The sequence below is a fragment of the Schistocerca cancellata genome, chromosome 2 (assembly GCF_023864275.1).
Source record: "Schistocerca cancellata isolate TAMUIC-IGC-003103 chromosome 2, iqSchCanc2.1, whole genome shotgun sequence".
In the NCBI taxonomy this organism is placed as follows: Eukaryota; Metazoa; Arthropoda; class Insecta; order Orthoptera; family Acrididae; genus Schistocerca; species Schistocerca cancellata.
This window is the reverse complement of record NC_064627.1, coordinates 777,261,876-777,285,683: the sequence shown is the minus strand read 5'-3', so window position 1 is coordinate 777,285,683 and position 23,808 is coordinate 777,261,876.

Below are 23,808 nucleotides of genomic sequence, written 5' to 3'. Positions count from 1 at the left end.
CTTTTCGGACGCTTTCAGCATTATCTGTAATTCTTCTGATTTTCTCCAGATGTTGCAATGTCAGTATGTATAGGATAAAGTTATCAGAGAAGAAGAAAGGAAGAAAAGAAAAAAACCTCGAAGCAGAAAGAGATAGAGATGAAGAACGCTGGGACAGTATGGAGAGTTGACTTGTTCACTTTGTCATTTTGGACCTGAAGAAGGTGATGTATGATACGTCGAGTTGTAAAACTTGTGAGGAGCTGTATCTGATGATGAACGCAGATTAGAAACTGGTGGTATGCTAATAAAGAAAAAAACTGGTTGTGCGAGAGAAGGCTTCCACATCCGTTGTGATCTTCAGTAAAGCGTTTAAAGGCATGTGACCGCGTCGTCCTTCTTTCTTTTCTTTTTCTTTTTTTTTTTTTTTTTAAGGCTCGTATGGCCCTGTTACGTCCAAAAAATGTTAGTCTTACATATAACAGGGGGCTTAGAAGAGGGTTACACATTCAGTATTGGTAGAAACTAGAAGTAAGTTTCCTCTGATTGTATGTCCGGAAACTTGTTGAGATAAGGGCCGTTTTAGTTGCGACGAGTAATCCGTAGTATTTAATGAGGTAGGATTTACAAGAGACGGTACAGCTAATTGCAACAATACACACGTGTGGGCCGATGAAATTACACGAGCAGTCGTAAAGTGTGGCATCAGGATCGAATGGTTCAAGTGGCTCTTAGCACTATGGGACTTAACATCTGAGGTCGTCTGTCCCCTAGAACTTAGAACTACTTAAACCTAACTGACTTAAGGACATGACACACATCCATGCCCGAAGCAGGATTCGAACCTGCGACCGTAGCGGTCGCGCGGTTCCAGACTGAAGCGCCTAGAACCGCTCGGCCACCCCGGCCGGCCATCAGGATCGTTTCAGTATCGGTGTATGGCCAGGAATTGTCGGTGACAGACTCGTAGGACTATGCAGTTTACCGAACCGGTTAGGAGGTGCAATGTATCACCAATTCTGCGCAATGAATTACCAGCGCTATTGGAGAAGCTTTGCAGAAAGACGATGTTTGTGGTTTGTGGTCAACGGGGTGCCACCTTATTGTCTGAGCACCGTGCAACGGAATTTCACCGCAGCGTCATCGACAATATGCAGACATTGCGGGAGCTTCTGACCAATGCATGTAACGCAATCCGAATGAAGCCATGTGGATATTAGAGACGCGTTTCTCACTGCCTAAAAACAGCTGAAGGATGTGTCAGGATTCGCGGTAACCATATGCAGCACTGTTAACAGCGTCTACTTCCACATAACAGTAGATGGGGATGAGAGGACTGATTGCCCTAATCTCAACTGGTACTGATTTCTGGACGTGTCATTATCGGAACTTTTCTTTTAGTTCTTACCAGTACCACCTCCTGTAAGAATAGGTTACTATTTAAAAAAAAAAAACACGCTGTATATACACTCCTGGAAATTGAAATAAGAACACCGTGAATTCATTGTCCCAGGAAGGGGAAACTTTATTGACACATTCCTGGGGTCAGATACATCACATGATCACACTGACAGAACCACAGGCACATAGACACAGGCAACAGAGCATGCACAATGTCGGCACTAGTACAGTGTATATCCACCTTTCGCAGCAATGCAGGCTGCTATTCTCCCATGGAGACGATCGTAGAGATGCTGGATGTAGTCCTGTGGAACGGCTTGCCATGCCATTTCCACCTGGCGCCTCATTTGGACCAGCGTTCGTGCTGGACGTGCAGACCGCGTGAGACGACGCTTCATCCAGTCCCAAACATGCTCAATGGGGGACAGATCCGGAGATCTTCCTGGCCAGGGTAGTTGACTTACACCTTCTAGAGCACGTTGGGTGGCACGGGATACATGCGGACGTGCATTGTCCTGTTGGAACAGCAAGTTCCCTTGCCGGTCTAGGAATGGTAGAACGACGGGTTCGATGACGGTTTGGATGTACCGTGCACTATTCAGTGTCCCCTCGACGATCACCAGTGGTGTACGGCCAGTGTAGGAGATCGCTCCCCACACCATGATGCCGGGTCTTGGCCCTGTGTGCCTCGGTCGTATGCAGTCCTGATTGTGGCGCTCACCTGCACGGCGCCAAACACGCATACGACCATCATTGGCACCAAGGCAGAAGCGACTCTCATCGCTGAAGACGACACGTCTCCATTCGTCCCTCCATTCACGCCTGTCGCGACATCACTGGAGGCGGGCTGCACGATGTTGGGGCGTGAGCGGAAGACGGCCTAACGGTGTGCGGGACCGTAGCCCAGCTTCATGGAGACGGTTGCGAATGGTCCTCGCCGATACCCCAGGAGCAACAGTGTCCCTAATTTGCTGGGAAGTGGCGGTGCGGTCCCCTACGGCACTGCGTAGGATCCTACGGTCTTGGCGTGCATCCGTGCGTCGCTGCGGTCCGGTCCCAGGTCGACGGGCACGTGCACCTTCCGCCGACCACTGGCGACAACATCGATGTACTGTGGAGACCTCACGCCCCACGTGTTGAGCAATTCGGCGGTACGTCCACCCGGCCTCCCGCATGCCCACTATACGCCCTCGCTCAAAGTCCGTCAACTGCACATACGGTTCACGTCCACGTTGTCGCGGCATGCTACCAGTGTTAAAGACTGCGATGGAGCTCCGTATGCCACGGCAAACTGGCTGACACTGACGGCGGCGGTGCACAAATGCTGCGCAGCTAGCGCCATTCGACGGCCAACACCGCGGTTCCTGGTGTGTCCGCTGTGCCGTGCGTGTGATCATTGCTTGTACAGCCCTCTCGCAGTGTCCGGAGCAAGTATGGTGGGTCTGACACACCGGTGTCAATATGTTCTTTTTTCCATTTCCAGGAGTGTATTATCATGGTGATTCAGCTACCCCTCCTGATCGGTTTTATGCAACCTGTAACGCCTTCCTACCCACGTGCGGTATCCTCATAATCTCTCGCTCACTACGAGGTGCATTCAAGTTCTAAGGCCTCCGATTTTTTTTCTAATTAACTACTCACCCGAAATCGATGAAACTGGCGTTACTTCTCGACGTAATCGCCCTGCAGACGTACACATTTTTCACAACGCTGACGCCATGATTCCATGGCAGCGGCGAAGGTTTCTTTAGGAGTCTGTTTTGACCACTGGAAAATCGCTGAGGCAATAGCAGCACGGCTGGTGAATGTGCGGCAACGGACAGTGTCTTTCATCATTGGAGAAAGCCAAACGTCACTAGGAGCCAGGTCATGTGAGTAGGAAGCATGAGGAATCACTTCAAAGTTGTTATCACGAAGAAACTGTTGCGTAACGTTAGCTCGATGTGCGGGTGCGTTGTCTTGGTGAAACAGCACACGCGCAGCCCTTCCCGGACGATTTGGTTGCAGTGCAGGAAGGAATTTGTTCTTCAAAACATTTTCGTAGGATGCACCTGTTACCGTAGTGCCCTTTGGAACGCAATGGGTAAGGATTACGCCCTCGCTGTCCCAGAACATAGACATCGTCATTTTTTCAGCACTGGCGGTTACCCGAAATTTTTTTGGTGGCGGTGAATCTGTGTGCTTCCATTGAGCTGACTGGCGCTTTGTTTCTGGATTGAAAAATGGCATCCACGTCTCATCCATCGTCACAACCGACGAAAAGAAAGTCCCATTCATGTTGTCGTTGCGCGTCAACATTGCTTGGCAACATGCCACACGGGCAGCCATGTTGTCGTCCGTCAGCATTCGTGGCACCCGCCTGGATGACACTTTTCGCATTTTCAGGTCGTCATGCAGGATTGTGTGCACAGAACCCACAGAAATGCCAACTCTGGACGCAATCTGTTCAACAGTCATTCGGCGATCCCCCAAAACAATTCTCTCCGCTTTCTCGATCATGTCGTCAGACCGGCTTGTGCGAGCCCGAGGTTGTTTCGGCTTGTTGTCACACGATGTTCTGCCTTCATTAAACTGTCGCACCCACGAACGCACTTTCGACACATCCATAACTCCATCACCACATGTCTCCTTCAACTGTCGATGAATTTCAATTGGTTTCACACCACACAAATTCAGAAAACGAATGATTGCACGCTGTTCAAGTAAGGAAAACGTCGCCATTTTAAGTATTTAAAACAGTTCTCATTCTCGCCGCTGGCGGTAAAATTCCATCTGCCGTACGGTGCTGCCATCTCTTGGACGTACTGACAATGAACGCGGCCTCATTTTAAAACAATGCGCATTTTCTATCTCTTTCCAGTCCGGAGAAAAAAAAATCGGAGGCCTTAGAACTTGAATGCACTTCGTATGTCCAAACGTCCTGCAGAAAAGAATGAACAGGACCTTCTCGTAGGAAATGTAATGTAGCTAAATTTTGTGCTGGTATACGTTTTCGCTGGAGACCACCGATTTCAAGTTATTGAAGAAAAAGGCGTTTGAAGGTCACTTTTGTACGTTTTTCTTGAATAGTTCGAAACCTACGGCCTCTTGTGAAAACGTATACCAGTACAAAATTTAGCTACATTAAATTTTCTACAAAAATGTTCTGTTAATTTTTTCTGTAGGAGTGATAGTCTGGGAGAAAGTACGAGGCCTGTTTTTTAAGGAAGTACCCTCTTGAAATTTAGAAAAAAGACGTGCTAAGATATCTCAATAATTTTATTTTTACACGAAACCTGTACCTTAATCTACTTTTCTACATCATTTCCGTCAATATTGAGGCACTTGTCATAAAGTTGTACCAGTTTTTGAATACCCTCCTCATAGAAGTCTGTCGCCTGATCTGTTAAGCACTGCACCACCACTGTTTTGTCTTCGTCATCGTCTTGAAGACGCTGACCGCCCAGGTCTTTCTTCAAGTGCAGGAACAGATGGTACTCACTGGGCGTAAGATCGGAGCTGTACGGTGCACAGTTTTTTGGGACAGAAAAGGAGTGTTACCTGTGGAATTTCTGCCTCGTAATGAGACAATCACTGCAGCAGCTTACTGTAAGATATTGCACAATCTGCGCCGTTCAATTCAGAACAAAAGACGAGGCAGGTTGAGCAAGGGCATCGTTTTGCTGCAAGACAGTGCCCGTCGACATGTAGCGAATCAGACCAAATGTCTCATCATATCTTTTCGATGGGAAACTCTAGATCATCCTCCGTACAGCCCCGATCTTTCCCCCAGTGACTACCACCTGTTCCTGCATTTGAAGGAACACCTGGGCGGTCAGCGTCTTCAAGACGATGACGAAGTCAAAACAATGATGATGCAGTGGTTAACAAGTCAGGCGGCAGACTTCTATGAGGAGGGTATTCAAAAACTGATATAACGTTATGACTAGTGCCTCAATATTGACGGAAATGATGTAGAAAAGTAGATTAAGGTACAGGCTTTCATGTAAAAATAAAATTATTGAGATATTTTTGCACGTCTTTTTTTAATTTCAATACGGTACTTACTTAAGAAACACGCCTCGTATGTGAATCTTGCTCGTTTTATTTGTAGGCGTTGCTTGTTGCATAAAATCCAGCGTTAGTGGCAACCGAATCATCCTGTGTATAAAATATGATATTGCGGATATGTACGCATAAACGTTATATTGAATACAAATTAGTTACCAATAAGTGATTGGTAGCAAGTTGTAACCTACCCCTCACTTATCGACCTTAATGACAGCGAAAAATTAAACCGCGTGTACCTAATGGAAATTTGGGAAAAGCAATCGTCACCGAAGTTAATCTCTCGGTAAAGAGGGAGGAAAGGGTTACATCTAAATCAAAGGAAAAATGAAAATGAAACTGGTGGAAATTAATTTTGAAAAGGGGTAAAGTTAATAAAAAAAAGTAAATGTGCGGCCGTTACGTTAACTAGCGGTAATTAGATATTTGAGATTTTGGGGAAATTACGGTCGCCAGTCCTAAGGACAATTACTATAGTAACTGAAAAAGAAAGGTTATTAGACATATAATTAGCACTTGAAGCGTGGCAACTGAAGGTTGACACGTGCAGTGTGAAAACTGAAAGTTTGTCAGAAGTAATAAATTTCGCTACACACTGACTTAATTTAGCAAAAGAATTAATAAAACAGGAAAACCGAAAGTTAATTTAGTGACTGAAGTTAATAGTGAGCTTTCTTTCTGAAGCACATCGAAATTCAGTAAAATACGGCTAGTCTTGGAATACCTCAACAATCATTTCAAAAGCTACTTGAATCTACGCAATTTAGAAATAAGAGATTTAACTTTGAACTTGAATTAAATGATTCTGAACAATTAACAATAGTAAAATTTAGTACGTACCAAGGTGAGCTGCAGTCACAGGTAAGCTAAAATACGGTAACAAAACTCGCACTCTTAATTTGTGCTTGTGTAATCTAAATATTGTAGCCAGCTATGAATACTTTAACTGAACTTTGAAATTAAGGCAGTGAAATCGAATTATATTACTTTAATGCTGGCGTTTGAATTTCAACGACACTCGGGTTCATTTCGGGAAAGGAAGAGACCCTGCTTGGCAATGCAATTGGGACAATGAGCAAGAAAGGTTCATGCTAAGTTGCTGTAATTTTGTGATGCAACAATTTTAAAAGTTTGAAAAGCTGAGGTCTGCCATACAGTTCTAAAACTTTACGTGCTTCCAGTCTTCCTTGTTGGTTGATTGAACGTTTGAAGACGTCGATCGAGGAGGTGGCGACAGTCACTCATTGTCGGCCGTCGCTGTTGTAGAAGCTGGATGTTGGCGCGCCTTCTTCTCGACACGGTAACCAGACGAAACGGGCTCTTGATGTGCGCCAGCTAATACTTCCCGTCCGCGACACCATGTCAGAAACTATCATCGCAAGTCGAGCGCAATTACATGCTGCCAAACCCCGAAAGCGCGGCAACTCGCGGGAGCGTCACACAACACACCTGCTCCACTGGCTACTCCAGCCAGACTCCCTCTCTGCCCGCGCTCCACGCGACAGAGTTAACACTACCAAAGATCCTCAACACTTTGGTTCTCCACACGACCTATCGATGTATTCGTTCGATAGCATAGTTTTCCCTAGGCCAGACCCAGCGTATAAATACAAATAATATTCACAAAACAAACCAACATAAATGCATAAATATATATACAAATAGTAAAAAAATTACAATATACAAAGACACAGAAATATCATATCTTGAGGTAACAAAACAAGAAAAAAAATTATAGTACAATAGATGGAAATAGGAAGATATGCATTTCCGGCGTTACAAAGTAGTACATTACAAATACGAATAGCAAGAAATATCTTATCGGGTGCGCAAGCAAATATAGCGGAGTACCGCCTGATGGAATTGCAGTGTGAGCGGCCGAGGAAGAAACAATTCTGTCCCGAGAAGCGCGCGAGGCCGAGCCACGGCTATTCTGACGGCTGAATGCCGCGGAAGCGTGTTACGCAAGGTCGTAGCTCTCCGTGAATAGCCGCAGGCGCTAGGGCCACGCGGTAGCACGCGGCGCTAGCCCGGAGGTGTCCTTGACAAGGCAGCGCCGCGTCTTCCTCTGCAGCGGACCCCGACCCCTAACACGCATCCGCAGCACCGACACCTTGAAACGCGTCCGCCACATCCATTTCAGTCAGTCTCGACTGAGATGTCTATACGCAACAATAGCAAGTCTCAAGACAGGAAAAAGAGTCGTCGTTCAGAGTTATTACATACATAGTTCGTATACCCACATATGTTCCCTGTATCCTAATGCTGTGATTAAAACCCGGACTCTTTGGTTGTGTTTAATCTGAATGTGTATTTCTCGCGGTGACGGAAATCTGTACTCTGCTAGAACCTTTTGGTTCAAATGGCTCTGAGCACTATGGGACTTAACTTCTGAGGCCATCAGTCCCCTAGAACATAGAACTACCAACCTAACTAACCTAAGGACATCACACACATACATGCCCGAGGCAGGATTCGAACCTGCGACCGTAGCTGTCGCGCGGTTCCAGACTGTAGCGCCTAGAACCGCTCGACCACCCCGGCCGGCTAGAACGTTTTGCCAACTAGGGGTGTAAGCATAGATGCACAGCGGTTTAACTGTGACGAAAGGACAGGTTGTTTGCCAGAGATATAAACGTAGGTTGGCGAGGGGCGCGTTGTGTCCGCCAAGTTCTGTAAGTCCCTTCAGATCCTCGAACGCCACGCTTTACGCCTCGATTTCCGCATCCACTTATCTTTACTCGAGACCATGCAAAACTGTCGACTGACAAAGCGACGAAATTGATGCATAAACTAGCCAGACTCAACACTGCACAGTTTAGACTACCACCACAGACGATACGAACTTATCATATCGCCTTGATTGAGTCCAGTCTGAGCTTTGCAACCAGCACATGGGCCCATCGTCTCTGCCTCAAATCACACAGAACCACCGTAGGATTCAGAGAGAGGCATCCTTTTCAGAATGTCAGGAGCGTTTGGGACAACATCTATAGAGTCATTATGAGTCGTCCTGGGTGTGTACCCAGTAGACATTACAGTATGTTTCAGAGCTGCAGCATACTGGTTGAAAAAGGGACGACAGGACAGAGTACATGAAATTATAGGAAAACAAATAATAGACAAGAAACAACGTAATGAAAGGCGAAATGATACTTGGCAGATTGAACAGGACGCAACAGGAAAAGGACGCAGAGCGCACACATTCTTCCCGACGCATCCGAGATTAATGAGTATGAAATATGTAGATCCGACACGTCGTATGGTCCACTTTATTACGGAACATGGAACGTACCCACAACATCTCCACCGTGTTGGACCAAGTGACACAAATGGAGAAATTGGCTCGGCGGAACACATCACATTATATTGCGACATGTTTAGACACATACGACCGCAACAGCACGACAATGGCATACGACAAAGTATATGATAACCAGATGATTGGATAGAACTAAATAACATCACCGACAAAATTTCACAAGCTCTCCACACAGCATACAGACAGGAACGACCATACATGAGACCGATAGTAGGGAATCACTCCACAAGACAACACAACACATGAAACGATTCTGACAACAACACAGCCACTGACTCAGATGCCTCAACAAACTCAGAACAAGACAATATGGATTCATAGAATAATATAAAAAATAAGAAGAATGATGATAAAAGCATATATTGAACATTAACCGACGACAGAAACTGCATAAAAATGTATAAGGATTGTAACTATAGATATGATTCATGTAAATAATGCTAAGTTCAACTTCATAACGGCGTACATTACACAGACACACTGAGCTGAAACAATTCGGGAAGTGCCAGCAATACACTATGAAAAATTTACTACTGGCAGTTTCGGTAATATTCATCCGATTTCTTAAGATTGTATCTCCTAGACGAATGAAGATAGAAACTTGGGGCGGATATTAACTTACGCACGGAAGCTAGTATCTTACACCCGTGTCGTTGTAACTTGGGAGTTGAGTTGATTTGGGGGGAAGAGACCAAACAGCGAGGACATCGGTCTCATCGGTTTAGAGAAGGATGGGGAAGGAAGTCGGTCGTACCCTGTGAATGGAACCATCCCGGCATGTTCCTGATGCGATTTAGGGAAATCACGGAAAACCTAAATCAGGATGGCCGGACGCGGGATTGAAACGTCGTCCTCCCGAATGCGACTCCAGTGTGCTAACCGCTAAGCAACCTCGCTCCGTGTTGTAACTTGCCGCTGCATGTTGTTGCCCATAAAAGTCTTCCTATTGCAACTAGTCCTCTGCCTCGCTTCCTGTTTAACAAAATGTTGTTCTATATCTATATTAAATTCCACCCCAAATCTTAATCTTTATTCATGTAGAAAATACGGTGAAATCGGACACATTTTTTTGAAACACACTGTATCACATTCCTCTGGTAGGTCTGCGTTCTGGTCATCCATGAACTCTGTCGAGCACGACAAGTTATTATGTATAATTGACAGGTAAGTAGATTACAAAAGTTAGTGAAAAGTAAGGCAGAGGTCAGGGTGCACTGTGTAACGTGTAAAGCGTCAACAAGGAACAGGTTGACAAGTCACACGTGAACGCGCGAGTCGGACTGATGATTAATGGTCCGGTGAAGACTGGAATGATATTCAAGAATTTTCCCTCACCTCTTCTGACACCCATTTCCAAACTTGATGGCCTTCAAAAACACAATATATAAACAGTGAAAACGCACGTAGTTGCCCTTGTTCTCTACTGTTCAGACTGGTGAAATAAGTGAGAGAACCTGTAGTAATTAAACGTGTGGGCTTTCAAAAAAATGTGGTCCTCAACTACGTACCCTCAGACTCAGAGTTGAAATATTAAAAGTTTTCGCTGGTTTCGTTGTCTAGGGGCTGGGATACGTAGTTGCCGAATTACTAACCTAAACTACTTAGTCTACAGTATACAATATGAGTATACACATGAATCGAATGGTCGAAGGTTCCCATCACTTGGCAATTGCGAATTTTGAATGTAACACAGGAATTTATGAATGAAAGATTGCAATTTAATAAAATCTGCAGGTATATTTTAACGATTTTAAATGATGAGTACAATAGCAGAAGTATCTTTAAGAATGCCGTTTATTACTGCAAAACACTTATTGGTGTCGATGATCCAGCAATTAAATAAAATATAAGTTGAATAATTGGGAAACACTAGATTCCTACTGCACATAATTAGTTATGAACAACACCATAGCTCGCTAGGTATTCAGTTATAAACGCATACTACGTCTTCACTGCAGAAGCCACGGAAATCTCAAAAGTGCACCAGTCGGCATTACGAAATATTTCTATCTCCCGCAACCACGCACAAACTGGTCAACACTCTCCAAGTAATTCCTGCCACCGTCCCTGTCCCAGTTTACTGCACTGTATTAGCTTATTTTCGACTATCTCCTGACAAATGATCTGGGTAGTAAGTATTATATTCAAATTTTTTATGTTTTTATGTCATACTTTCTGACATGTTCCACACCCACGAGAATCATCTCATTTTTTGGGTCTATGGAACGAAAACTGAATCTAATCTAATCTGGCTATTATTAATTTCTACATGAACTGTGAAATGTCTGCCATGTTGGTTTCACAGAGTCCGCCATCTTAGGCACTCCCGGCATACAAATCTCTTTCATCGACACACGGCACAGTCCTCGACACAGCGTCAACATGGACTTCCCAGCCACGTGGTCGGCCCGGACCATGGGCTCGGGCTACCCCTCTTGCTCTGGCTAATGTTCGGCACCACGCAGTTGCTGACGAGTCCCGGCTGTGCGGCCACGCGAACTTAAAATATTTCCAGGGCGCCACAACTCGCCCTTTACCTCACAAACGTTAATAACTGATGTAACGTCATTCTGGTTTAACACATGTATTAGTATTCCCACAACAGATATGGATTAGTTGGAAAGAAGATCCTCTACTTTACTTGCAAACAGTATGGCACCTTCTGTACTTGAATCATGCATGAAGCAACTTTTCTCAGAAGCAATGACTGCAGACACAGCACTATGGTGTATCAGATTCGAAATATTATTTACCTACCACGGTAAAAGAATAATGGTATATGATAACTTTGTGAACTATCTAAATTACTAGTGTCTAATTGCAGGTTGCCTACCTAAAGGCTTCAATGGACCAAAAAAAGTTTGATTTGTAATATATTACGTAATGACTGATCGAATTTAAAATTTGAAAACGCTGTCATAATCTACTCATTAAGAGTTATAATCGTATGTTAAAGGTTTAACACTGTAAGATAAGTATTACACTCAGAAAGTGAGTATTTCTTTTGAGGCAGCGTAATTCATCTCGCTCAAATACCCAGATTATATTTATTCCAGAATGTGAGCACTTAGCGAATTCCTACAATCTTTACACATAATTTCAAGCCTTTTCTGAACTGTTCTTGTTTACACGCTTAAGATCAAATATATAACATATTCACACGTTTGTGAAGTAATCAGAAATTTGAAGCTGTTTTATGCATAAGGGAGTTGGATTCTTTAAAGAATCAGTGATGTAGTTTTATTATGGGTAAACGATAATTAGTCACAGTCGAACAAAGTAAACTTTTCACTGAAGCAGAGTACTATAAAAATGATAATAAAATGTCTTAAGAAGAATTTTGTCTGTCCTTAATAATCGTAATACGGATGGAAAAAATACGAGGATTGTCCAGAAAAAGAAATGCACCGCATTTTTTCTTCAACAATTCTTTATTGAACATAATGAGGATTAAACACATTAAAGAATGGTGTTTTACCTACACACCTCGTTTTTCCACGTAATCTCCATCCCATCGTAATCTCCATCCCGTTCTACGGCGTTCCTCCAGCGCGAAACAAGGACGTGTATGCCCTGCCGGTACACACACTTTCGCCGGCCGGTGTGGCTGAGCGGTTCTAGGCGCTTCAGTCTGGAACCGCGCGACCGCTACGGTCGCAGGTTCGAATCCTGCCTCGGGCATGGGTGTGTGTGATGTCCTTAGGTTAGTTAGGTTTAAGTAATTCTAAGTCTAGGGGACTTATGACCTCAGATGTTAAGTCCCATAGTGCTCAGAGCCATTTGAACCATTTTTTTCGTACACACACTTTCGAATATCCAAGAGTGCAAATAATTGCGTCCACACTTGCTTTGGTGACTGACAGATGCAGCGCCAAATTCCGGGTCGTAATGAATTCTTCCTCGCGGATGACATCATCAGCTCGCTGCAACATGGCATGTGAGAGCCGTGGACGGTCCCCCCGATCGCTGCAAATCGCGGAGCTCCTCCGACCCGCCTTCTGATGACGTCACCCTCCGTGCCCCAGCGACTAATTGTACTTCTGTCGACAGCAGATGCTCCATAGACTTTGCAAAAGCGTTTGTAAATGTCCTCCACCGTTTCTATCTCTGCAGTGAGAAATTCAATGACGGCACCTACAGACGCCAGTTTGAAACTGTCCTGCAGCTTCGCCATTTGTCAGAAGTGACTGAAACTTGGCGTGCTCACTAAGGAGACTTCGAATAATACATATGTGACGTTTCGCATTCTAGCATGGTTTTCAGCTGAGAAAAAAAATGACATTCATTACTTTCTGGGCACCCGTTGCAGGATAAAAATTTTCTAAACATCAAGCAACGACACAAACTTTGCAACTAAAAGTGTGAATACTAACTGTTGATAAGTATTCTTAAAGTATATGTATCTCTGATGCGTCACATCTCATATCTCGATAAATTATATAATGCATTTCCACAAATTCATAGCTACACAGAACGAGAGTACTATAAAATGATAAGGAAAACTAACAAGAAGAATTCTCGTAATGGTTAATATTCATATTTCAGATAAAACAAAGAGGATAAAGTTTTACTAAACATCAAACCATATCAGAAATTTTGTAACTAGAAGTATGAACTGTGTAACTGATAGCAAGAATCCTTGAAGTGTGTGCATCTCTGATGGGAACCATTTCATATGTCGGTAAATTATACGAATGCATTTCCAAAAATTTATGCTTGTTTTGAAAAAAATCGGAGAAATCTTTTCCCGCATTTGTGAACCCTTTATCTGTGGTATATTTGAACGTTTAGTGCAAATGTAGCAGGATAAAAATGTAATACACAAATAAAGGGGTTGTTGCATGCCACGCGAAAGATAGGTTTTAGGTTAGTTTTCTGGTCTAGAACAAAACCTAAACTAGTCAAAAATATTTGTGGAAACTCGCAGTTCACGTGATTCCGAGGGACTTGATCAGCACGACATCCCACATCATAGACTGAGGCACTCTGAGGGACATAGGGCTAAAAATAAGAGCATCATCCGTGGTTAACAAAAGGGTAAGACGTGAGGAGGTTGCAAAGGAAATTAATATTTCAAAAATAAGTGGCTGAGATTGATGGCGTGTAGAAGAAGAGGAGCGAACTTCACTATAATTCGTTACTTGTTCAATTCAACAGCCGGAACGGGTAGACATTTTCTGTGTGAAGCTCTAGCGATTTCACAAAGATCATGTCTTGTCTGATTTCTGTCCTTATGAATCACTTTACAGACTTTCACGAGCGCTTCCGGAGTTGTGCATGATGACCATTATGAAGAAAACAGCAACATTGGTCCCACCGATACACTTACAACGACGCCACGTCGTAGATAGGCAGCTGTAAGAAATAATTCGAGGCGGATAGCGTCTAGTTGCTGATTGTTTAGCCGGAATATTCAAATTCTCTGAAATTTGGTGTTGAACCTAGTTAATTGCTGAATAAAAACCTATTCCATACCCCTTCGTATACTTCGGTGTTCAGATGTACACAAAATAGGTGCTCCCGATTTTCATGTACGCCCTTCCATTATTCTTTCTGGGTATTTTACCATGTCTTGAAATGCAGTAAGGAACTTTCTTGTTCCGTCTGACACTGCCCTCCATTTTTTCCATTAGTGTTATAATTACGTCTTTTACGTCAGCCTTTTGTTTCAGCCGTCCGTCTATCTTAGTAATATCCAACATACATCTCTCACCGAGTATGCCTCACCTTTTTGGGGTTTTCGCATTAAAAGTTCACAACTCCTCGCCATCAGTCAAAACTTGTCTGACCCGTGTTTCAGATCCGAATTTCCCACTACCCTGATGGGGTCTAATGGAAAAGGTGAGTTATCTCTGATGTAGATATTCTTCAGTATGCTTAAACAGAGTGAATCGGTGCCTGGTGTGCCAACGGCTATTAGCAGAGATTTTGTTGAAACTGTATCACAGGTTTTGAAACTTCCTGGCAGAATAAAACTGTGTGCCGGACCGAGACTCGAGTTCAGGTCTCGGTCCGGCACACAGTTTTAATCTGCCAGGAAGTTTCATATGAGCGCACACTCCGCTGCAGAGTGAAAATCTCATTCTGTATTATAGGTTTTCTCAAAATATATGCGGGAATTAATAGCTATTCTTTCGTTCTGTAGCTCCGTTCACGACTTGCAAACGGCGTATTGTGCTATAACCACTTCTAAAGCTAGCTTGTTCGCATAATTTTTAATGCTTTTTCAGTCTCCTTTCTTGTAAAATAGAACACTTACAAAATAGTTCCGTCTTGGAGAATTGTTTTGCTTCGCAGACATTTCGTAAAACATTTAACAGGACCCTTTTAAAATTGCTTTTCCTCCAGCTTTAAACATTTCAACTTATTTTTATTTCTAATCATCATCATCTTCCTTTTCTTCTATTCCAAGGATTCGCCTAACCGCTTGTTCCATCTTCAGATGCTATTGTTGAGACTGACTCATTTCATCTTCCTCTAGGCCAGCATCACGACAGTTGTGTCGTTCGTCTTTCTTCTGGCATACAGCTCACATGCTACTTTTCACCCTGTCTCTATATATCCGTATTATAGTGTTTATCTCTTCAACATTATGTTCTTCTCTAATTTGTTCATTCCTTTCTTAGAATTCTCATTTCGACTCTCTGTATTTTGCTCTTATCCCTCTTTATGAGAACCCGCGTTTCACTTCCGTACAACAGAGACTCAAAGCTTCTAACTGGCATCTTAATCCAATATTTCTTCTAGAACGAACTGATACTGACCAGAATACAACACAACAATTTTATGAAATTTATGTAATAGATGGCCGGCCAGAGTGACCGAGCAGTTCTAGTCGCTACAGTCTGGAACCGCGCGACCGCTACGGTCGTAGGTTCGAATCCTGCCTCGGGCATGGATGTGTGTGATGTCCTTAGGTTAGGTAGGTTTAAGTAGTTCTAAGTTCTAAGGGACTGATGACCACAGAAGTTAAGTCCTATAGTGCTCGGAGCCATTTCAACCATTTGGTAATGGATGAATAAATGTGGTGATTGTTAGGTATACCACTGACAAGAGGATTTTCAGTAAGAAAACAGTGTTTCGAAGTTGATGTATTTTCATGACCGACTCAAGATATTTGTACATTTATTTTAAGAATTTGCAAAAAAAAAAAAAATGGTTCAAATGGCTCTGAGCACTATGGGACTTAATAGCTGAGGTCATTAGTCCCCTAGAACTTAGAACTACTTAAACCTACATCACATACATCCATGCCCGAGGCAGGATTCGAACCTGCGACCGTAGCGGTCGCGCGGTTCCAGACTGAAGCCTAGAACCGCTCGGCCACATCGGCCGGCAAGAATTTGCACATCTGTGTAGTTTAACAGAGCTTCTGTGTGTTTCAAACAACTGTACCAACATCAGCACACGTGTGTGGACGGGAAGTGGAGTGCTGTAGCTTAAGACACAGTAAGCATCCTGTTTTTAATAAACTCGCATGTACTTTCCACTAGTCTTGGAATAATCATCGCTTGTAAAAGTCCAAGTAACGACGAATGCTATTTTGGATAAAGCATCTGAGGATAGCTTCACTGCCTTTGGAGAACTGCAAGTAGTGTTACACGGCGAGACAGCCACCGCGTCCACAAGGAGAGCTGCTAACGGTTTGTGGACCTAGCAGGAAGGTGCCGGAGCAGCGAGTGACCCAAACCTAACGGCGAGCAAAGCAGCGTGCATTCCACTCCAGATATGCGCCCGCTACTGGCACACACAGACCTTGTCACGTATCCTTTACCTGCGGCCTGGACTTCCGTGATTTCAAATTTAAATAAGAAAGTAAGATGTTAACGAAGAAAGGACACATCACACTGCTAGCAAGAAAAGAAAACATGCAGTTACGAAAATTTGAGAGAAGGCGGTAACTTTTCATTGTTGTTGTGGCATAAAATGTCTCTGTAAGAGATTGTTTTTTTACTCGTACCGGTTTTGCTACAGCCCCGGAAGTCGTCTTTGGAAAGCAGGAATGTTGGTGACACAAGACCGTGTTACTGATAACTGTCAATGTAAAGAAAAAATCTGCGTAGTAATAATATTCACAATCACAATCATACTTCTATAAAAACATAGACTGCAGGTTCGACTTACAAATGCTGAGATGTGGCGCTTAGGGCGCGCCATAGTTGCGTCACCAAACTCACTACCTCCATCTCATCACACAGGTAAAAAAAAAGCACAAAATATTCCATTTTACAGGAATGGCAGGTTAATGGACTTAACTACCAAAATAAAGTCGTAAATTGCTTTAAAATGTTATTATTTCACAATGTAATTCATGATACACGAAAGATACAGCCTTCTAGCAGCAAGGTACGAAGAAGAAGAAGGAAGAATGAATATCAGTTATCTTATTTTATAACAAAAGAAGATCGAAAATTCATAGCTAACGATGTCCTACAAGGGTCATTTTTCTCATATGGAAATATGTGTTCTCCAAAGAGTTTTCATGTGAGATACTCGAAACCGAAATAAAAAATTCGTTGCCAGGCACAGTTTTTTCTTTTAGTTGTACTACGATGTATCTTATCTTTACTGATATTTTTTGTGATACAGCTGGTAGATCCTGCTTTGTAACAGTTGTCAATAAACAATTTTGTATTTCAGTTTGAATGTTCAGATTTTTGCATCACTGTTGCCAATAGAATTATCTCAATATCCAATTCGTTGTTACACTAATGTTTAAAACTGAGTCTAAAACTGTCATTACTTAACTGGTGGAAGTGTTTCTTATGTGAGTAAATACTGATATTTTAACTATGTTGCATATATAATTGTAGCATATAAAATGTACAACTGTCCGTATTTCTTATTTAAACGTATATCCCCAACTGTAGAAGCAGACTACACAGATTCTAACACATAGAGCTTGTGAAATCTTGAGCTTATACAGGCTTCCTTGTTAGAGGGCCTCAATGTCCTATGTTAACTTACTCTTAGTGTTATTTCTTTGTTTTCACGTATATATTTCTCGCAGAACCTGTAGCAAAATGCCCGTCAGTTTCTGCTACATCCGTGGAAAGTTTACTTTTGCTAGGCATTGGAAAAACATTTCGCCCATTGTAAGGAATGCTTGCAAACATTATTTTGGAAGAGAACTTGCGGATCAAGAGGACTATGCATCACACATTTACAAAACTGTTAAGCCTTTCGTGGCCACTTGTTGACAAACTGCCTATTGGCTTCTGTCTCAGGTTCTTCGGCCGACGTTCATCTGATGATTTTACTGACGTTTCGCCAGCACTAGTGGTTGGCTTTGTCAAAGCTTCACCACCGGCAATGGAGGGTGAAGCTTTGACAATGCCAGACACTCGTGCTGGCGAAACGTCAGCAAATTCATTAGATGAACGTCGGCCAAAGAACCCGAGACAGAAGCCAATAGGCAGTTTGTCATCGCACATTTGTTGCGCGATTTGTTTTGTTAAACTGACGAACTGGTGGAAAGCTAGCGGTTACTTCACATTGTTTGCAGTATCAATGGTATGGAGGGAACAGAAGGACCACATTACAAGACTTGCTTTTTCTGACAGATGTTCACGGTTTTACAAACTGTAAATCTAAGAGACACATAGCTATTCCAATGTGCCTTCTGCAATCAGGCCAATTTCACACTCAGAAACACTTCCAAAGCCTACTAGACCAACAAACGAAGGCAGTGGAACAGATAACGAAAATACTGAAAGTATGACGGGAGAACTAACATCACCTCACGAAAAAAATGACCCATCATACCAGTCCATAACGTCTTTGACCCCAAGTTTCAGGGCACAAGCATATTTGAACGACCTAGTTCATAACTGTTAAGTAAATGAAAAGCAGAACTTTTAGGTTCAAGGTTGAAAGAATGTGATCTACTAGCATCAGACACGAAAATAACTGAGTTTAGACATAGGGAACGAATTTTTGTTCCCTGTTTTGCAGATGATGATGGTATGATGAAACACTGCGGTGATGTTCGTGGCCTCAAGAATGCTTTGAACTTCAGATATGAGTCACAGAAATGGAGACTTTTCATAGATCATTCCCAATACAATCTATGGATAGTTCTCCTCCTCAATAGAATTACAATGCCTTCTGTTCCAATCGCGTATGCTACCATGGCTAAAGGATCTTCTGATATTTTGAAAAATATGTTGCAATTAATTAAGTATGAAGAACGTAAATGGAAAATATGTTGTAATTTGAGAATAGTTGCCACGATATTGGATATGCAATTAGGCTCTAAGAAATACGCCAATTTTCTCTGTGAGTGGAAAAGTAGTGACATAAATTCTTACAATAAAAGAAAAATTTTGCCTCAACAGAGCTGGAATGTGGGAGAAAAAATACAAAGAATGGAAGACTGGTAACCAGAGAAGATGTTCTGCCATCTTTTCACATCAAGCTAGGCCTTTCATAACAGTTTGTATTGGCCATGAGTCAATCTGTCAAATGGTTTATGCATCTTCAAAAAAAGTATCCTCGGCTTTCTTCAGCAAAAATAAAGGAAAACGTTTTTGTGGGCCCCGAAATAAGAGAAGTTTAAAAGACCTATAAGGTGAAGAGTGCCTTGCATCAAAAGAAATTCTACAGTTTCTGGTATTCTACAGTTTCTGGTAAGAAAAAATACGCTAACAACTACGAAGAACTGGCTCCAAAAATAATAAATACAAATAGGGATTTATAATGCAACATGTCTTTAACAATGCATTCTCTAGATTCACATCCACACTATTCTCCTGAGAGATGTAGTGAAGTTTCCGCCGACATGCTAAAAGGTTCCATCGAGACATAATATTCTTATAAAAGCGTTATGTAGGGAAATGTATGCCTGCAATGCTAGCTAGTTTACTATTGACAGAAAATTGTTCAAAAGTGTAAAATTGTTCACATGGAAATAAAATAAGTTTTATTGTAAGAAACATGATTTTCTACATATGTTTTGGATTTCTGATATGTAATTTCACACAGAAGGTGATAATGTTGAGGTTTGTAAGTGTGTTTGTTTTGCACTGTATGAAAGTTTTCTAGATAGTTACATTAGTGACTGTAATAGTGATACTTACTTGTTGTGTGTGTGTGTGTGTAAAAACACAGCGTAGAAATGAAAATGAAAAAAAACAACAATGAAACTGCATATAACTTGACAACTGTGAACTGTGCCTCACACAGAAAAACTAATGGCAGTTTTTAATTTAGGAGGCGTCTTGCCTTTTTTGTGTAATTAAGAACCGAAATAAAGTACATATTCTGATATATAAAGCCATCGCTAATATGGCTCCCTTTTCGGCCTTACTTTCCATGTCTGCCACGAATTAAATGTCTCGGCATATCCCTTCTTCACACATTTAAGGAATTCGTCTTACACCTTGTGAACATACCGTTCCAGACACCCATGTGGTAGTATGCTTCTGCACTCAATGCCTGTGACGTCATCCTCTCTTCTGAAGTTGTATAAATGTAGTTATAGCACACAAGCATCGTAGACGTCTTCTATTTGAGGCTTTCCTTGTTACATAACTGTTTATCGTCCTTCAAGCGTTATGGCGGATGTTGTTGTAGTGACTACATAATGTTTCTAAGAGGCAGCCCCTCGTCATCTTCAGGAGTCTGTGGATATCAACTTCCTCCGTGATTACTTCAAAGCCACTCCCCTCCGACGAACGCCAACGCTAAACAGTAAAATGGCAAGCCAGTAGTGTTTCCTGGAGTAGCATCAACACCTCAAAGTGACGGGCGATTGCTTGGTGGAAATATAGTACAGTTACTACAACAATATCCGAAGCTACGACAGAAACAGAGAGTAGGTTGGTTGGTTGATTGGTTGGGGAAGGAGACCAGACAGCGTGGTCATCGGCCTCATCGGATTAGGGAAGGATGGGGAAGGAAGTCGGCCGTGCCCTTTCAGAGGAACCATCCCGGCATTTGCTTGGAGTGATGTAGGGAAATCACGGATAACCTAAATCAGGATGGCCGGACGCGGGACTGAACCGTCGTCCTCCCGAATGCGAGTCCAGTGTCTAACCACTGCGAGAGAGTAGGAAACAACGTTTAAACTACGTAAAGTAATTGCTCTGAAGCGCCAAAGAAACTGATGTAGGCATGCTTATTCAAATACAGAGATATGTAAATAGGCAGAATACGGCGCTGTGGTCGGCAAAGCCTGTATAAGACAAGTATCTAGCGCGGTTGTTAGATAGGTTACTGCTGCTACAATGGCAGGTTATCAAGATTTAAGTGAGTTTGAAGGTGGTGTTATAGCTGGCGCATGAGCTGTGGGACACATCTCTGAGTTAGCGGTGAAGTGGGGACTTCCCCGTACGACCAATTCACGAGTGTACCGTGAATGTTAGGAATCCGGTAAAACATCTAATCTCCGTCATCGCTGCGGCCGGAAAAAGATCGTGCAAGAACGGGACCAACGACGGCTGAATAGAGTTGTGCAACGTGTTGCCTGGTCGGCCGAGTCTCTTTCCAAATTCCTAGCATGGGATTCTTCAAGATGGTGGAGGCTCTGTAACTGTGTGGGCCGTGTGCAGTTGGAGTGATGGTACGTCTACATACGACTCTGACAGGTGACACACATGTAAGCATCCTGTCTGATCACCTGCATCCATTGTACATTCCGATGGACTTGGGCAATTCCAGCAGGCAATGCGACACCCCACACGGCCAGAATTGCTACAGAGTGGCAGAGTGGCTCCAGGAACACTCTTTTGATTTTATACACTCTCCTGTACACTTCCCTGTACGATTAATTCACGTGTGTACCGTGAATGTCAGGAATCCGGTAAAACATCAAATCTCCGACATCGATGCGGTAGGAAAAAAATCCTGCAAGTACGGGGTAACCCTATCAAAACTAGAGATCAGTTAAATAGTGAGCGCTCAGGTTAGATTCCTTAGAAGTGTAGCGGGGTAAATACTAATGGGTGCGGAAACAAAGGTAAAACATACGATTTTTAATCTGAACGAAGAAATAATACGTAAAATGTAAGAGCAACAGAAGCCACAAGTGGCAAAGAGAGCGTGGAGCCCTAGTACTATAAATGCTATATAACTGACAGCAAAAACAAGCAGTTATCTTTAGGTGAATTTTACAACAGTTGTGAAACTCACCTGAAGATGGATCCCTGGTTCTGAGCCGAAATATCGTGGCAAGAAATCGAAATAATCCGGCAGCAGTCTCGAAATCTCATTGAACAGATATATTTCAGTCATTCATGTTGTTACCTATGACACATACGTGATATGTGAGAACTGGATGTTTCACTAACAATGGGAGGGCGGAGGAGGAGGCAGAAGTGGTGTTACCAAGAGCACATGCCACCCAATGCCACAGCCCATATAACAATGCCGACCCCGCAGCGAAACGGGAAAAGAACAAGTAATCTAAGCTGTAAACCTCAAATATTTTCGAAGCTTTGAAAATATCGAAAAAAGGGTAATCAGAAGCCATAATTCTCTTTATGTTCAGAGGTATTAAAGGTGGATTTTAAAGGTAGATATGTGCTTTCTTAACGACATTCCAAACCCCTTGAGAAGTCGGGTGTAAATGTTGTTGCTCTGGTCTTCAGTCCTAAGGCTGGTCTGATACAGTTCTCCACGTTGTTTTGTCCTGAGAAAGCCTCTTCATCTCCGAATAACTACTGCAACTACTAGCCGGCCGGAGTGGCCGAGCGGTTCTGGGCGTTTCAGTCTGGAACCGCGCGACCGCTACGGTCGTAGGTTCGAATCCTGCCTAGGGCATGGATGTGTGTGATGTCCATAGGTTAGTTATGTTTCAGTAGTTCTAAGTTCTAGGGGACTGATGACCTCAGATGTTAAGTCCCATAGTGTTTAGAGCCATTTGAACCATTGTGTACTTTGTGCAATAGAGGAACAGTTCGGATACGATGACTGATTCTGTCAGCACAGCAATACAGCATGTGATAAATCAGAATGTGGGAGGCAATGGTTTGTGGACATTAAAATTCCTGCAATGGACTGGCCTGCCCAGAGTCTCGACCTGAACCCAGTTAAATATTTTGGGGATGAGTTGGAACGTCGATGGCTACGGGCCCCAGCATCCAACAAAGCTACCTCCTACGGTTTTGGCTCTTGAGGAACAGTGGTCTGCCATTCCTCCACAACATTCGGACACTTTATTTTAGGTCACAGATGAATGGTTGACGATATGTGGAAGTTTGTTTCTGGGCGTGCGGCGTGCATGGATAGCCAAACGGTAAAGCTCGCGATAAGCGGGAAATCCTGGTTTGAGGCCCGGTCCAGCACAAATTTTCACTGTCGTTATTCCATCCTATACAAGATGGTTGTTCTTATTCGCAATTGCATGCTTGTCCAAAGGAACTATCGTAATCAGAATAACACAGGCACTGCAATATCGTAATATCGGACTATATTGTAAGTGCCCCACCAGAGTTCAATCTGTAGGAATCAGTATGGGTTTCGAAAAAGACGGTCGTGTGAAACCCAGCTCGCGCTATTCGTCCACGAGACTCAGAGGGCCATAGACACGGGTTCACAGGTAGATGCCGTGTTTCTTGACTTCCGCAAGGCCTTCGATACAGTCCCCCACAGTCGTTTAATGAACAAAGTAAGAGCATATGCACTATCAGACCAATTGTGTGATTGGATTGAGCAGTTCCTAGATAACAGAACGCAGCATGTCATTCTCAATGGAGAGAAGTCTTCCGAAGTAAGAGTGATTTCAGGTGTGCCGCAGGGGAGTGTCATAGGACCGTTGCTATTCACAATATACATAAATGACCTGGTGGATGATATCAGAAGTTCACTGAGGCTTTTTGCAGATGATGCTGTGGTGTATCGAGAGGTTGTAACAATGGAAAACTGTACTGAAATGCAGGAGGATCTGCAGCGGATTGACGCATGGTGCAGGGAATAGCAATTGAATCTCAATGTAGACAAGTGTAATGTGCTGCGAATACATAGAAAGGTAGATCCCTTATCATTTAGCTACAAAATAGCAGGTCAGCAACTATAAGCAGTTAATTCCATAAATTATCTGGGAGTACGCATTAGGAGTG